The 13,717-nt window shown below is 30.1% G+C and overlaps 1 long non-coding RNA gene across 1 annotated transcript; it reads right to left on the bottom strand.

Moving 5' to 3' along the window:
- Window positions 1-5,567: 5,567 nt before the first annotated feature.
- LOC117175293 lies at window positions 5,568-9,790 on the bottom strand. The gene is made up of 2 exons (XR_004467460.1): window positions 9,686-9,790; window positions 5,568-6,004 (listed from the first exon to the last, which is right to left on the bottom strand). It is a non-coding gene; the product is annotated as an uncharacterized LOC117175293 (long non-coding RNA).
- Between the last annotated feature and the right edge of the window lie 3,927 nt (window positions 9,791-13,717).

Genomic DNA, 13,717 nt, shown 5'->3' with positions numbered 1-13,717 from the left:
TCTTATACTTTGATTTCAAAAATTGAAAAGTGAAACAAAATTAGGAAGATGCAAGCTCTTAAAATTTTAATTTCTTGAGAAAAAGTGTCGAACATAAAATTCCTTAAAAGTTTTTTAAATAATGTTTTTTTAAATATTCAATAAATTTGAAATTATTATTAATTATTATTATTTGATATATTTGCAATGTGAAAAATGTTTTTTTAAAAAGTTTTCAAATACAATATTTGAACTAGCGACAGTCTGGTCGTTAGTTAGGCCAATTACCACTGGGCTAGTGACGCAGGTTGAAATCAGCAGCGCGTGACTCAGTAGACATTTGGCAGTCCCAGCGACTTGCAGAAAACTTTTTAAAATCCATATTGTAGGAAATATGTAACAAATATTCCAGAACACGAATCCAGGCATGCAACGTCGAGCGACCAAATTTATAATGTGCCTCATTGTATGGAATTTCAGCTACATATGGTAAGTTGTTACCATGTTTTGATCCAAATCCACAAATATTGCAGAGAGAAGATGCTTTCTGTCAAGTTAGAATATTACATACCTTTCCATCAATCATCGTACATTTCAAGTCAAAGCTGATATTAAAACTCATTGTACTGGCACCAATGGAATAGGTACGAACTTTTTCCAGCAGTTTATGTGATAGTTGTACTCTTTCTTTACAAGAGAATCAGTTTCTTTAAAGAAATTAAATTTAATTGTCCTACAAAAATTGACAGATGAAGGTGTTTTGTTCGTCCAAATAATATTATAATCTGCTTTTAATTGAAGAAGGACGAAGGAACACGAAAAGAAAGATTTATCCGTGAAAAGGCTCTTGTAATAGGTGATGTTTTCTTCACTCTCAGAATCACTGTTATAAGATTCATCGTTTGCATCCACATCACCACTCTTCTTTGACCACTTTTGCCGCGTCATCTGATGCGCAGAAGCACCGTCCATACCCCACTTTCCAAAAAGCACTAGTTTTTTAACAAAAAATTTAACGAGATCATCTTTTTCCATTTGCAACAAGATTCGCTTAACTGTATGACCCAGTAAACTTATGAAATGGACACTTGCTCCGAAATTAGATGTCTCTATATGCTCACCGTTTCCTGGATAACAAGCTTTTTTCGCTTCGGAGATCTTTAACTACGGCGGATATGAATTATTTCCAGTTATTTCTTCATTGTACTATGTTAGCTTTTCGTATTTCCTCTTCGACAGACCTAAATCCACCTACGTCGCTAAGATTCTTTGCAATTTATTCTCGTCATCATCTTCCTCACGAAATTGCGTCCCAGATTCGCTAACGGACTCATTTTTGACCAATGAAAGTGCTTTTCATAATTCTTCTTGCTATAATTTGAAGCAAGTTCTTGGACGCGCCTTTTCATCGTCTTTTCGGATCCATCTTCAAATGATAATCGTGGTCTTCCGCTCTTTGGAACATTAGTTAAACCTTTTGTTTGGATAGGTGGGCAAGGAAAAGGTACCTTGAACTCTGCTTATGAGAATGCAGCATGATTTTGAACAAACAATGCTTTTTTCCTACAGACACTTTTTCATTTTCTATTATACAAGGGCATAAAAGAGTCAACCAAATTTTTTCCTACAACCATTAACTGACTTTCATCAAGAGAAGACGTAGCATTAATAATATCCAAATTCAAATCTACTTTGTTACATTGTGATTGTGGATCGCTATTCCAAATGGTGTCACATAAGTGCTGATTTTTTATTTTGTATTCCATGTTAAAAAATACTTCAAAGGATTCCCTCAATATCTCCGTAGAAACACGCAGTCTATTTGTGAACATCTTCCAAGAAGCAAAATAAAACAAATGCAGAAAAACAAATCAACAACGACTTGAAGTTGCTCCTGCTACATTCAACTGTTTTTAGGTATAGTTGATACCAAAAACAATTTATTTTTAGCTGCAGCAACTTCAAGTCGTTGTTGATTTGTTTTTCTGCATTTGTTTCATTTTATTTTAACGAAGATTTATTTGCAAGCAGTATTTGCCCACACATTTTCAGTTCATTCTGCAAAAAAATCTAGCCTATTAAAAAAAATAGTAAGAATGTGCATTTGTTCATAAATTTTTTAGAAATAATTACCATTTTCTGTCACTATTAAAAATATGTCAGCAAAGAGTCTTTTGCAAGACATTTTGCATTGATTCCGTAAAAAAAAAATCAGAGCTATTTATGAAAAAATGGTCAAAATGTGCATTTGTTTATAAAAATTGTTTAAATAATTGCCAATTATTATCTATTTCTAACTTCTCGTAAGCGCACATCATTATCTGTGATACTTTATACAAAAGCTATGGGTTCAAATTAGCTAACCATTGCAAATCCCGAAAAAATGACTTTTGTGAATTAATTTGTTTATAACATTATTAACAATTTTTGTAGTTACTCTAACCCACCGAAAATTATTTTTAGTTACTTATTTAATTGATTTATGACCTTTTTTAATGAATTTGAACGTCTTAGAAAAAATGGTATCACGGAGAAGTATAGCAACAAAAAGTTGTAGCATTGTTCAATAAAAAATTTACGTCACGTCAAATTAAAATATCCGCAGTTACTTGTCATAACTGGAAGCCTTACGGTCACTTCTAAAAAAAAACATTAAAATCCGTTAAGAATTGCACTGTCTGCCGATTTTTGTCCAAAAAAGGTGCTTTTACCCACTGTGCGACGTAGCTTCAGGGCTAAGGCGTACGATTTCAAGCGAGCGGTGCGTGTGTTAGATTCTCGGCGATAGCGGATATTTTAATAAAGTACGTTTCTTATTAGATATAAGTGAAATACGTCTTCCCTAATCAAAGTCATCAATTAGTTTAGTTTAGAATAATGTATGAAGTGTTATGTACTTAAGAATTACTGTCAATAAAAATACGAGTAAACGGAGGAGTATGTATCAGAGGTTAAAGAAGGTGTAGATTATTTGGATTTTAACTTCTGGAAAACAAATGTATTTTGCATTTGAATCAATATTTTTCGTCTTTCAGTCTGCAATTTCTGCTAATAAATTGTTGCAGTGTACTATAAAGTTAAACTTTTCTACTGTTGCAAAGATAACATCGCACTTGAGAATTGAGAGTATGATGCTATCAATTTATGGGACATACAGTTTGCTTCAAATTTCGCGTCTAGTTAACTTTATAATATTTTACTAGTAGGTCTTTGATATCTTCAGTTGATTCTAATCAATTTTTTCATAATATAATATTTTGTTTGAATCAATAAATTAAGAAAAAATATCATATACTTTTAAATTTATTATATATTCCTTTGATGGAGCTCGAAAGCACCGGTTGATACTTGAAACCAATATTTCATTAATTTAGAAGTATTTTTTTCTCAGTGTATTCTCAGTTATTTCTATTTGTGCCTAATAGGTATATATTCGTAAAGTTCAAACGTGGTCCCTCATAGTACCCTTCAATTGAGCACGAAACGATTTAGCTTTCCTCTTCCTTAGTGCCGATGAGTTCAATTGTCATACAGAGTGGAAACGCTGGGGCTTACATGTATAGCCAACTTGAATGCTAACCGAATTGCACAACAACAGGGAAGAAACCATTGTACAGGGGCATTCTTAAATTTCGTGCCTTTGAAGTTGCACTCGGATCGGCCATTCGGTCCAGTCCGTGCATATTCGGCTCAACTTTATCAAGTTTCCATTAGGAATAATACAAGTGTTTAATTAATAATGAAGTAAGACATGTGGATTAAGAAGTAAACGTCACTTTTTTCTGTGCCAATAATATTATGGAATGGCTGCTGAGTGACAAATACTATAAAATAGTAATAATATTTGGTGAATCCAGTGGGCGAAGAGTGAATGGTTTTTAACGCTTATTTACGGCAAAAAAAAGATATGTTATGAATAGAAAAGATATGTTTTAAATAAAGTGAATAAAATATTTAATGCGAAAAATTTAAATTGACATTATCTACATTTACTTATAGCGATTAGGGAAAAACGTGAAATGTGAACATAACCTCGAAATAATGACAGATCGGCTCGGCATGTTTATTATACTTTCGATTGATTATTCGTTATCGAAGAAATGTTTTGTGGGTTTGTATGTTTATTACTGACATTGTGGGCAATAATAATTTAAAAAATAATTACTTATTAATAATGAAACAACAATCATTACTGATTACTAATTTCAATGAGCAACACATTATTTCTGAATTCAATAATTGATTTCTATTGTTTTTTTTAAATGTCGATCCTAGATGAAATGCACATCAGGAAATGCAGACGGAATTTGTGCATTTCAGCTGGTGCAGTTCAATCAACATTGTTGAAAAATCGTTATCTCTGGACCTTTTATACAAAGACTGGGGATTGATGAGCCTAAAATTAATTCTGAGTATTTTTGATGATATGGGTGTATCAAAACGATATCTTGGGGCAATATAAGTTGCTCGAATTTTGATAAATAAAGTTTTTAGGTAGCTTTTTTATTTTATAAAATATTCTAATAGCATGATTCAATCTTGAACGATACCTCAAATAAATACAATAAAATAACATTTCGAGTAGCTTAAAATTATACTCAAATATTTTTATTGTTTGATAAGATACCAATAATGTATGTATTTAATTTTTAGACCTAATAAAATCGATAATTATAGAATAATTTCTTAACAAGTTAGTATAAAAATTCTGGGCTAAAATTTCTTATCTACAATTTTTTCTGATACACTCCTATCCTCCGCTATTCTCTAGTTTGTTTTCGTGGTTGATTAAACGCAATTTTGAGATAAGGTCCAAAGAAAACATTTTCCAAAATACAAAAAATTCCCAAAAACTTCATTACTTAAAAATCGGGCAAGTTAAATTGCCTTGAGATATCTTTCTGATACTTCTTTACCATCAAATTGATTAAGAATTAATTTTAGGGGCTGATTAAATGCCAGTTTGGAAATCAGATCCAGAGATAGCAATTTCAAAATTAGAATAATTTCTTAACAAATTAGTATAAAAATTCGGCCCTAAAATTACACATCTACAATTATTTCTGATACAATACTATCCTCAGCGAGTCTCTAATTTAGTTCAGTGGTTGATCCAACCAAATTTTACGATGAGGTCCAGAGAAAACATTGTCTAAAATAAAAAAATCCCTAGAGACTTTATTAGCTAAATATCGGACAAGTATATACCATAACAAAGTTACTCCGAATTAATCTTAGGCTGAAATTCACAAATTCCATCTGCATTTCCTGATGTGTATTTCGTCTAGGATCGATTTGTGAAAAAAAATGGAAATAAATTATTTAGTTTAGAAATTTTGTGTTTCTTATTAACATTATTAATACTTTATGATTATTACATTATTAATAAGTAATTATTTTTTAAATTATTACTGCCAACATTGTCAGTAATAAACATTCAAAACCATTCTTTGGTAAAGAATAATCAATCGAAAGTATAATAAACATGTCGGATCGATCTATCATTATTTTGAGGTTATGTTCAGATTCACCTTGTTTCCCTAATCACTTTAACTAAATGTAGATAATGTCAATTTAAAGTCTGCGAATTAAATATTTTTTCACTTTATTTACAACAGAACCTTTATATTCATAAAATAGCTTTTTTATGCCGCAAATTAGTGCTAAAAACAATTGACTCTTCGCCTACTGGAAGCACCAAATATTATTATTATTATTTTGTAGTATTTGTCACCCAGCAGCCATCCATAGTGTTATTGGCACAACAAAATGGACGTTTTCTTCTAAGTCCACATATCTCACTTCATTATTAATTAAACACTTTTATTATTTGTAATTACTACATGACATAACCTATACTTTTTTGACACTTGAATCCATTTGAAGTTTTATGCGCAAACGTGGAAACTGTGATAAACTTGATCCAAAGATGTACGGATTTGACCAAATCGCCAATCCGAATGCAACTTTAGTGTAAATAAAGATAGGCATTTTAATCTGATTGACGACCTCTACGTGGTGCATCCTGGGAAAATATGACATTAGTTTGGCGAATGTTATCAGTAAACGAAGAGAACTATTTTTCTATATACTTATTCTCATAGAATTACATACATGCGAGGGGCAAAAAAGTATTTTTTATTTTTTTAAACTAAGAATGAATTCTTTGATCTCTTCCGCACAAATATATTTTGCAGCCTTGAATATGAGCATGATACAAGGAAAAATGGTTGATGTGCCAGAAGTACTTACTTCAGAAAAATTATTAAAATTTTAATTGTTTGCATTTTATCTTCTCATTATGAACATAATTGGTTCTTGAATTTTTTCCTAAACCCCCTTAGTACCCTCTCTAACGTTTATTTTATCCATTATAATCGGTAAAGCCGTTTTTAAAAGAATTTTATTTTCTTATTTTTTTAAATTTGTTTTAACTTTTGTGAAAAGTTTTTGTTGATAGTTGGGGTAACTTTATCTTGAAGGGGTAGCCACTTGCTCCCGCATCATTAATTACATCCGAGAGGGGGACCTTAGACCATGCTCATCCTGCTACAGCCTTTGACATAAATTATATTCTAAATTATCAAAAGAATAGAACATTTCATTGTAAAATTTAGATAAATTATCCTAATTTCTATAACCGCGAATTTTCCAATTCTTATCTCTTTACCGATCTCAACTTAATATAACCGACGCTAAACTCTGTCTCTACTTAACTTTGAATAAAAACGCGGGCCATCATATATAAGCGTGCTCATTTGAGATGCTAAAAAAAACAATTTTTGTATTTATTATTATTAATCAAAAATAATTATATTTTAACATGTTCTAGTAAGTAAAAAATATTTCATTTAATGTAACATTGTTTGAAAAATAACAGAAATTAAATTTTTTTAAGTAAATATACGTTACTAAACAAATATTTTGAAGGACTTTTTTATTGTCATTTTTCTAACAATAAAATTTGTATCAAAATTTGTGAATTATTATTTGCTGTATTTTTTTATATGTTAACAATGCCGAAAAGCGATAAATTAATTATCGCTGATGAAAGAATTATTGTTAACTGTTGGCAATAAAAGAATATTTAACCAAATTAATTAGACAATGATGCAACTGGTAAAAGATATAATTTGATAATCGACTAAATAATGAAATTATAAATTACTAAGTGTCAGGAAATAGTCTTTTAACGGATTGCATAATTACTGTAATTTAAACAAAGAAAATTAATAAAATGTGCACAGAATTGATATTGTGACGCACTATATATTAAGATTTCTTTTTAAATAAAAAAATTTTAATTTAAAAACAATTTCTCTGAAAAATTAAAAATTGTGGATAAAAAGTGTGGGAAACTAAATGTTCATATGACAAAGTATCACATGCCCTTAGTTCCAAAAGAATCAACAAATTTATGAATTAGTTTTTCAAAAATTCTTCATCTCTTTCGAAGTCGTGTATTCGATAATTTTTAAACTTGCTGCGACATAATATTTTTTAACTTTCGTAATAAAATTTAATGTACAATAAAACCGTTTACATCTAAAACATGTATGGGTAATAAAAATGGGTTTTTTTATTCATCCCTGCAGAACCAAATGTTTAGTGAGTTTGATAATATTTGTAATTTCTGCCAATGAATAACTCCCGTTTTTATAATAAAATTTAAAATACAGTAAAAATTTTTGTCTTACAAAAATTTACGTGTAATAAAAATAGGCTTTTCTTTTCTCTAGGCGTGATTTAAGAGATAACGTTAAAAATTTTATGTTTTAATTCATTTGAAAAGTACAGAAAATTAATGAATTTGTGTTTCAAGACCAAATTTATCGAACTTTTGCATGTTTTTGAATGTTTTGATTTTTTTGTGAAATTTGTTTTCTTTTCTTTTGCTTTTTTTATAAATAAATAACGACAAAATATTAGAGAGAATAATTCTTAAAACTTTTTTTGGGTGAATATATTTTCCTGAAATAAAACGTATATTTAAAATTTTCTCTTATTTTCTGTATCAATCATATTTAATACAGACTTTTGTTTCTTTGAGTCAATAATTATGATAATATTTACAATTTGTTCTAAACAAAGACATCAAATAAAAGCTTAAAGTTACAGATGAGCCCGAATCTTTGTAGCATTAATCTGAGAGAAGGTAGATACAAACACAAAATGTATGTCTTAAAAAATTATCTTTATTATCTTGCATTATGTCTAAAAAATTAGGTTTGTCAAATTTCATTAAACCGCGCTAGGAGTGAAACATGCACGAAAAATATAATATTCTAAAAAAACCGGAATAAATCAAAATTATTTAATTATTAAATTATTAATAGAGTGTCGCACCTTGTGTGTTAAAAATAGTATGTGGTTTAAAAATCGTTAGAAAATCATCAGGAGCTTCAAAAACTTGAAAAACTTAATTTTTCTTTATTGGGTGTTTTTTTTTACTAAGACAGACTTGTGAGGATGATATTTAAAAAGTTATTATTTATCTGTATTCTATAACTAATTTTAAAGAGAAATGTTGAGTTAGAACTTGATTCGCCTAATGTGGACAATACTAAATATAATTTAGTTGTTTTATACTAATGAAATAGAAAATATTTTGGCTAATAGAAACAGTAACTTTTCACCCATCCTCAGTTACGTAACATTCTTTATATTATGTTTAAAAACATAACAGATGTTTCCTAAATAAAAAAATAGGTTTTCTAATAACAAGTTTTTTCTATAAATGTAAATACTACTTTATATTCGCCCATTAACACTTTTTCAATACCATACATTATACAAAGTAACAATAATAATGACATAACACAAGAAGTTCCAATAACTATATTTTAAACGTTTTTGAACACTTTAATCTGAGTTAAAATTAAATTCTGGGAATCTAGAAGCAATTTTCTTGTTTTCTAGAATAATGCAAAATATTAGGAAAATTTCGCGTCGTTTAAAAAAATTTCAAGAATTCCTAAGAAGTTTAGAAGAAATAAAAAATATTTGAAGATTTTCGGAAATTTTTCCAAGTTTTTGAATATTTCTGATCTTTTTAAAACGTTTCAGATTTTTGAAAATGTACACCAACTAACTCGAAATTTTGTTCAAACTTTTGAAAACCCATTAAAAATGTTCAAAAATTGATTATATCCTTCTAAATATTTAAAAGCATTTGAAGAAAATTTGTTTATGCTCTTGAAACCTTTCGAGATTGTTGAAAGCTACTGTATATTTATTGAGTTTACTTGATTTTTTAATATTTTATATTCTTAGCAGAAAGAAATATTTTTGAATTAAAATCATCTACACTCTTTTTAGAAATTTTAGGAAATCGTTTGATATCTTTAAAAACTTTTTTACTTTTCTTTTAGATTCATTTTGCAAAATAACAAATCAATTCAAATTTTTAAATCCTTTTTAAATTTTTAGAAATGTTTGAAAATAATCACTTCAAATTATTTTTCGAAATCAAAAATTATTTTAGTTATTCCTAGAAAACAAACGGTTCAAAAAGATTGCACAAGATGGCTCAAAAAGAATGATGCTCCTTAATTTTTCTAAAATTGTTTAATATGGCAAAATTTAAAAAGTTAGCTAGTAAAACTTTTACACAATTTTTTTAAAATTCTAGGCAACAGCTTAAAAAATTTGTGATCTTTTTCAATTTTTTGGTAGAATTATTTACAAAACAAAAATTTGAAATTACCGCCAGAACTTTCTTGCATTCTCTTGATTCCCTGCAAAGTTCTGTTCACCTAAGAACTTCCTAAAAACTACCAAAAGCGAATCGTGAAGTCGGACGAGCTTGGGTTCCTGCTCGTGCGTTTTCGGCTTCGCACGCGGCTGACTTACGCAACATGTAACCGTACTGAGTCAGAGGCACGCTACGTTAGCATGTATTGCTCACTACCTGGAAAGTAGTGGGGGCGAACAACCGCACGTTTTTCCCTGATAACATTCTTCCTGGTGGCATTAGATACCTGGCTTTATATAGTATAAAAGACGTGGCCAAAGCAGAAAAGTATAATCATTTTCCGAAATGAATTTGACCAAGATTACTGTACTCGCTGTTGTTTGTACGGCTCTTCTCTTTGGAGTTTCTGACGCCTGGGACTGCGATATACATAAAGGAAAGGGTGGAACACCCTGTACATCCGACGAAGATTGCTGCTCAACTATCTGCTGGCCAAGCGGTAAGTAGAAAACATAATAATAAAGAAGAAGCAGTCTGGCGTTGGGCGTCTATAGTTTATTCCCTGAGAGAAGACCCTACATACGCGCATGTGGTTTGTCATTTCTGGATGGAGGATTGTCCTTGCCCTTTTTCACACGTATTTTCTCAATTTCTCTTTTCATTGGTCCCTTGGTCTCAATTTAATATTTATCACTCTTCTTGGGTTTCTTTTTTAAATAGTTTGAATGATTTTTACGTGATGTTGCCGATAAAAGAAAAGAACCTGACCACGCGTATATCTCAAGTTGAAGGGGTCTAGGTACCCACTTGAGGTTTTGACTGACTCGCTCTTCTTGTGATTAAAAAGTTAAAAATTAATAATTCTGCAATCTACGACTTGAAAGTAATATATTCTGAAGGATTCAATTATTACGATTTCAACGATATGTAATTTGTTCATAAAGATTGAAAATTGGGGAAGTAAGCAATACCAAATTGAATATTGAGTTAAAGTTTCTTCAATTAAACTTTTTCAAATTTTCGACTTTCCTGTGAAAGTAATGTATCATTGGAATCGGAAAAATTCGTAGATGCTGATAATGATATTTTTTAATCGCTTATTTTAATATAATTTTTTTTTTTATTTTCCTTACTTTGACCTGTCTATGGACAAAAGACCCCTGCTGGAGTAAGTTCACCCAAACTGAGGTCGGTAAACAAGTAGAAAAGTAGTGGAAAAAATAAATTCCACTGTCCGAAAGTCTCATAAATCAATATAAACAAAATTTTCTCATAAAGTTGAAGAGCTTCACTTCAGATTGGCTGAAACGTCTCAAGAAATTCCGCCTTCTTCAAAAACTGAACAATGAGCTACGCGAATAGAACCAAAATTGGTCGTTCTGTAGGGTCTTCTCTCGGGGAACAGAGTATAAAAGAGCAGCTCCGTATTTTGAGTTGGTCCTCCATTTAGAAAGCGCACCTGGGCAGATTACAAGTTTGCACGGGGAAACTGTGCACGAATAAATTTCGACGTGCACAGATGATATATCTCAACTGTGCACGTGTCAATTATTACGACCAGATCTTCAACTTAAATGTCTATGTGCACAGATGGCGCCCTCCTAAATTTTTACGTAAATGGTTGTTGAGGTACTATCTTTTCACGCTAAATTGTGGACGTGCACAGTTGGTAATAACGCGCCTGCGCACTTCCGAATGACTCCTATTGCATCATATGTGAACATTTGCCTTACATGTACAATGAAGTCCAGGAAAGGAGCAAATTCTTTGCCAAACTCACTTTGTCACACTTTCAAATAAAGCCCCCCTTGCTCCACGGTGAAAATGTAAAGAAAGTGGCTAGTTTCGATGCATGTGTTATGAAAGTGATTTTACTTGAATGAAGAAAATATTGGTCTATTGAATGTGATTATATTTTTATTTGAGGACTTTTAAAATATAATAGTTTTAAATTTCCCTAATGAACAATGTAACATATAAATTTTCAATTTTTAGAACCAACTGGAGCCAAGCAGTGCAATGGAGATACCTGCAAATATAAGGGGCATGATGGTGATCACTGTAACGACAATACTGAATGTTGCTCTTACGCCTGCGGAAGTAAGTATAAAAATAACTAATATGTATCTACTACAATTACGAATTAGTCCTAATCAATTCTTAGAACGAATACGAATTGTTCATCTAAGAAAGAAGCACCTGATTATTTTTCAACCAATTATGTTAAAAATTGTTTTATTTTAATACGTTTCAAATTATTCCTAAAGATTTTCAAAGGTTCTAAATTCATTCTTCGAAATATTAAAAAATCTGAATTTTGATTCAAAATTTTTTTAAGTACTTTTAAGCTTTTAATTATTTTTTGAAGCTTAGAAAACTTCTAAATATATCTTAAAGTTAGTCAACCTTTTTACAACATTTTGCATTGTTGAGAATTATGGCATTTTTCTTTAATAGCTTCAACATTATTTTTTGAAATTTTAGGTAATTATTTAAAATATTTTGAAATGTTCCAAAATTTTCTCTTGAAATTGATGAAAAAAAAATTATACAAAATTATTTTTTGAGTTTTTGCAAAATCTTGAAAATTTTAAATTGATCTTTCACAGTAAACTTTTTTTAGATGCGCCGTAGGAACATTAGAAACAATGTTTCTTATTAAGTTATTTTACATTTTTGAGCAATGCATATTTGTTTTAATTTTTATGAAAGACATTTTGTCACATGTTAAACCATTTAGGTTGAAAGTAATACCATCTAAAAAAAGAATTAAATTGTTTATTAAACGATTATACTAATTCCAAAAAGACGAACTTTTTATTATTTTTATTATTACACATGTAAATAATTTAAACAACAAAAATGTCATAAACAACAAATGTTCTTGAAAATTTCTTAAGTAATGATCAAAATTCAATTTCCAAAAAGTTAATAATAATGACTTATTTTCCCATTTTTCTGAAAACTAAAAAGTTCAATTAAAATTTGATATGAATTTTAAAAGCTTCAGGTACGTCATAATATCGACCAATAAAAAAAAATTCTTCCCGAAATTCACAAAATAGGGGGTGGGGGACATTTTTAAACTTCCCTAAGTTGCATATAAAGAGATAAACTTGAACCATATTTATTCCGGGATGATCCGCATTTACCCTAAGTGGATAATATATTATTATCAGTTAGAGATATTTTGAATAAATTGTGACAGAGATAAATTTTGAATTCAGTTTTTGACAATGAAATGGAAAATTTAGTACTTCTTTTTTTCCAAAATTCTCTCCTTTACTTGGCGCGGCTCCGGTAATAGCTGCCAAGGCTCGACATTTAATTAAATTAATATAATTCGCGGATGAAACAAATTATTGAGCTCCACCTAATTGTATCCCAATTAGCAAGGAAAATAAATCGTATTTTTAAAGCAGAGACTACGCAGAGGAGGGTACATTGGGAAGAGCCAAAATTAAATCGACAAAAAATAGCAATTCCAGAAATACATAATTTATATAAAGTTTCTACTTACAGACTTTAAACATTAACTTTCGCTCCAATTAGTCCAAACTAGGTAACAATATTCCGCTATGGTTCGACGATTATGATAATTGGTAACTATATCTACAACGGGGGAAAACGACTCCTTGACGAGATTCGCAAAAAAATATCTTTCGGCGAAGTCCCGGCGAAGAGTGACGAGCGTTCGCTCTCTTCGTGGTCAAGTATTTCAATTACTGCGCGTGACTCCTGTTTGGGTATCAAGGCCTTATGACCGTCAATCAGGTCATGAGTGGGTCAGGAACCTGACGTACCGACGATAAATTAGAAATTAAAATTCTATTTCTGAATCTCAAAGTCTACTTCTTGATGAAGATTCTCGTCTTGACGTCCACGGATGCTTTAGTTATTGAAATTTTATAATTAAATAATAGACGGGAATAATTCCCTGTCACATAATAATTTTGAATATTGGTATTGAACAATAAAAGATAATAATTTTTGGTTATGAAATGACACTGTTTAATGTACATAGTATAATCCAGAATAGGTTTC

This window comes from Belonocnema kinseyi, chromosome 1 (assembly GCF_010883055.1).
Source record: "Belonocnema kinseyi isolate 2016_QV_RU_SX_M_011 chromosome 1, B_treatae_v1, whole genome shotgun sequence".
Taxonomy (NCBI): Eukaryota; Metazoa; Arthropoda; class Insecta; order Hymenoptera; family Cynipidae; genus Belonocnema; species Belonocnema kinseyi.
The sequence above is the reverse complement of the archived record's forward strand: the minus strand, read 5'-3'. Positions and strand labels throughout refer to the sequence as shown.